Source organism: Penaeus japonicus, unplaced genomic scaffold (genome assembly GCF_977035675.1).
Source record: "Penaeus japonicus unplaced genomic scaffold, GWHDUDI00000001_assembly GWHDUDI00000020, whole genome shotgun sequence".
Lineage (NCBI taxonomy): Eukaryota > Metazoa > Arthropoda > Malacostraca > Decapoda > Penaeidae > Penaeus > Penaeus japonicus.
The window spans coordinates 42,806,191-42,811,190 of NW_028234422.1; positions in this window are offsets into that span (position 1 = coordinate 42,806,191).

Below are 5,000 nucleotides of genomic sequence, written 5' to 3' on the forward strand. Positions count from 1 at the left end.
TCGTGTTCATTAAAGTCTCCTATTATGTATGTTGACTTCCTGTGTCGCTAGAGCTGATAGATGTCGGATTCTGGCGTGTAAGGGTTGCGTGGGGGGGGGGGGGAGAGAAAGCCTTGATTGGCACCCATCGACGGGGTCTAACAACGCTTGCTTCAGAAAGCGATGACACACAACAAGATGCCGACCTTCGTTTCTAAATCACTGGTTGTGCAGGATGTACAGGCCGACTGAGGAGAAGAAATTGAACGAGGTCAAGTATAGCCAGATGGCCCTCAGGAAAATTGGCTACAGCTAGCTTTAAATTTGGCTAGAAAATGGCTATTTTTTATATGTGTGTGTGGAAGTATATGACTGCACACACACACACAAACACACACACACACACACACACACACACACACATACACACACACACACACACATATATATATATATATATATATATATATATATATATATATATATATATATATATATATATATATATATATATATATATGTGTGTGTGTGTATATACACATATATATACACACTCATATGTGTATGTGTATGTATGTATATGTATAACTATACGACATAATCTACTTTCTTAAATTTTAGTTACATATCTTGTATAAAGACTTTTAGCACTGCATCGTCTTCCTTGTCTTTCTCTTCTACAGACGACGTTGAAGGCTTATTCGTTGTACTTTTGACTTGAGGTTACAAGATCTAAAACATCATAGGGAAAGTTATATGATACATTGTTTTTTGACATTCTTAGGTGACAGCGTATGTGAAATAATGCATTAATGCTGTCTGTTTTCCTTTTATTCCTTCGGGTTTAAGTTTGAAGCCTCTTTGTAACCTCTGATCTCGGCTTAAATATTTTGTGTCCATTTTACTAGTGTTGTATTTGATCACTGGAGTCCAATTTTTGTAATGTCTTCTGCACTGACGCTAATGCATTCAAGAAGAAGGACAACTAGGTTCTTTTACTACACGCAGCGCACTTGAAACACTTAGCAGTGACCGAGTCTTCAACACTCGTACATTATCTGGGAGCATCTGGTGAATTGGGAGGCTCGCACGATCTTAAGGAGCCTAAGTCCACCATTGATGAGTTTAAATAAGTTATTGTATTCCTGCTGTCTTGAAGGGAACCTGGTCAACCAGCTATAGGTTTCACTAACGAGAAATTCTAGGTTTCTGGGCACGGTTTCAGAACTTGCCTGGGACACTTGGGAATTTTTAAACCGAGCTGCAGTTTTGTTGATATTTTTTCTTGCATTTGCTTTCATTAAGGTACATGGTACATGTTGGCCTGCGTGAAGGGTGAGCTTCTGCTTGCAGCTGTCTTTCCCCGATCGGTTATTCTTCTCGGTTCACATGTGGTACGTGTACTCCTGTGTATCTACTGCATCAATAAGTCTTCTTGAAAAAAAGACAACTGCGCAACAGGGTGCACCTTGCTATCAGTGGCAGCCCTTGGACCTCACTCATCAGAGACGTCAAACATGGTCAGCGCCGCCCGCGGTATGTAGAACGAGGAAACGAAAGTCAAAAGGGAGAGGAGGTAACGCTACGTCCGGGTATCGAGGCTGCAGGTGATGGTGAAGCAGACGATACTCCAATGCAAGTATTCGTTCAGTGATGTGGAAGGTAAAACTTATGCTTCATTTGGTAAAATCAGTCCTATTTCTACATGTAGCGATTTTTTTTTTTTTTTTTTTTTTTATTATTATTATTATTTTTTTTTTTTTTTTTTTTATGCCATTGTTGGGATTTGTCAGTTTTATGAGTGGTCAGACAGCACACACCGGCTATGCACTAAAGAAGGAATTTCTTCTTTCAGCTTCTTGTAGACACCATTATTGATTCCAACCATCACACTAACGTTGTCAGTTCCAATACCGATTATGTTCTTAAGTTCAGTCCATATTTATGTAAAGTTGTCTTTAGAGCGTCGACAATGCCTTTGAATCACATTCTTGTACAAGTAACAAGTGCAAAAGATCAGGAACTTGTGTTTGTGAATGTTCACTAAAGTGATGTATAGCTAATCTTAGTGTTATTAGTGTATTCATCCATACTCTACTTCCTATCATCCATGTCCTCTTTCAGCTTAGCAAAACAACGGGGCATCAAAGCATGATTGTTTATTCCAGTGCATTTAGTTCTGTGTGTAAAATTTGTAATTTCTGCAGAAGTCTTATCACAGAAGCATTTCTTCACCTCGTCTACAAGGCGATCACATGTGTTCATGGTAGAATACTTGGGACACGTGTTCATGGTAGAATACTTGGGACACGTGTTCATGGTAGAATACTTGGGACACGTGTTCATGGTAGAATACTTGGGACAAACGTTCATGGTAGAATACTTGGGACACGTGTTCATGGTAGAATACTTGGGACACGTGTTTATGGTAGAATACTTGGGACACATGTTCATGGTAGAATACTTGGGACACGTGTTCATGGTAGAATACTTGGGACACGTGTTCATGGTAGAATACTTGGGACAAACGTTCATGGTAGAATACTTGGGACACGTGTTCATGGTAGAATACTTGGGACACGTGTTCATGGTAGAATACTTGGGACACGTGTTCATGGTAGAATACTTGGGACACGTGTTCATGGTAGAATACTTGGGACACGTGTTCATGGTAGAATACTTGGGACACGTGTTCATGGTAGAATACTTGGGACACGTGTTCATGGTAGAATACTTGGGACACGTGTTCATGGTAGAATACTTGGGACACGTGTTCATGGTAGAATACTTGGGACACGTGTTCATGGTAGAATACTTGGGACACGTGTTCATGGTAGAATACTTGGGACACGTGTTCATGGTAGAATACTTGGGACAAACGTTCATGGTAGAATACTTGGGACACGTGTTCATGGTAGAATACTTGGGACACGTGTTTATGGTAGAATACTTGGGACACGTGTTCATGGTAGAATACTTGGGACACGTGTTCATGGTAGAATACTTGGGACACGTGTTCATGGTAGAATACTTGGGACAAACGTTCATGGTAGAATACTTGGGACACGTGTTCATGGTAGAATACTTGGGACAAACGTTCATGGTAGAATACTTGGGATACGTGTTAATGGTAGCATACTGGGGACACGTGTTCATGATAGAATACTTGGGACACGTGTTCATGGTAGAATACTTGGGACACGTGTTCATGGTAGAATACTTGGGACACGTGTTCATGGTAGAATACTTGGGACACGTGTTCATGGTAGAATACTTGGGACACGTGTTCATGGTAGAATACTTGGGACACGTGTTCATGGTAGAATACTTGGGACACGTGTTCATGGTAGAATACTTGGGACACGTGTTCATGGTAGAATACTTGGGACACGTGTTCATGGTAGAATACTTGGGACACGTGTTCATGGTAGAATACTTGGGACACGTGTTCATGGTAGAATACTTGGGACAAACGTTCATGGTAGAATACTTGGGACACGTGTTCATGGTAGAATACTTGGGACACGTGTTTATGGTAGAATACTTGGGACACGTGTTCATGGTAGAATACTTGGGACACGTGTTCATGGTAGAATACTTGGGACACGTGTTCATGGTAGAATACTTGGGACAAACGTTCATGGTAGAATACTTGGGACACGTGTTCATGGTAGAATACTTGGGACACGTGTTCATGGTAGAATACTTGGGACACGTGTTCATGGTAGAATACTTGGGACACGTGTTCATGGTAGAATACTTGGGACACGTGTTCATGGTAGAATACTTGGGACACGTGTTCATGGTAGAATACTTGGGACAAACGTTCATGGTAGAATACTTGGGACACGTGTTCATGGTAGAATACTTGGGACACGTGTTCATGGTAGAATACTTGGGACACGTGTTCATGGTTTAGAATACTTGGGACACGTGTTCATGGTAGAATACTTGGGACACGTGTTCATGGTAGAATACTTGGGACACGTGTTCATGGTAGAATACTTGGGACACGTGTTCATGGTAGAATACTTGGGACACGTGTTCATGGTAGAATACTTGGGACACGTGTTCATGGTAGAATACTTGGGACAAACGTTCATGGTAGAATGCTTGGCCATGAAAAGGGTCAACTGGTCTTCAGCTCTAGCCATAGCAGGAGATTTTTTAACCTTAGGTAAATAAATCTCTGATTGCTGGCCAGAGGAAAAGAGTATTTCTTACTTTTTGCGTGATCCTTTATGTCATAGAACTAAACTTTCTATGTTGCTTTACAGTACTTGCACTGAACACTTTTTCGTCATCAGGAGCATCTGTGAACCAGTCTTTGCATATATTCTCCTGCAGCCAATTTTTTTTTTTTTTTTTTTTTTTTTTTTTTTTTTTTTTTTTTTTCTGTGTACATTTGCATTGTTTAACTTGTTTAGTCATGTTTCAAAGTAATCATTTATCCAATTTAAGAAGTTAATGTAGATGCACGTCGATACAGCTGCCGTCCCAACGTAATGATACTGCCTACTGAAGGATGTAACTCAACTCACTGGACTCGCAACAGAGCAGGAGAACCAGAACTTGTACGAACAGGACGTGTTAATGTCATGTGTTAGGTGTACAGTGTAGGTTAGGTCATGGGATGGGATGGGGTGGGGTGGGATGGGGTGGGGTAGGGTGGGATGGGATGGGGTGGGGTAGGGTAGGGTGGGATGGGATGGGATGGGATGGGGTGGGGTGGGGTAGGGTGGGGTGGGGTGGGGTGGGATGGTTTGTTATATGATTAGGTAAGGTGACGGTATAGTATTGTATGGTATGGTTATGGTATGGTATTGTAAGGTAAGGTAAGGTAAAGTTACGGTATAGTATTGTATTGTATGGTATGGTTACGGTATGTTATGGTAATGGAAGGTTACGGTATAGCATTATATTGTATGGTATTATTATTTCTTATATAATTGAGTACCCCAGATTATAGAGGTTATTTTCCGATCTATCAAATGCAATAATCTAAACATAATTATGGTAAA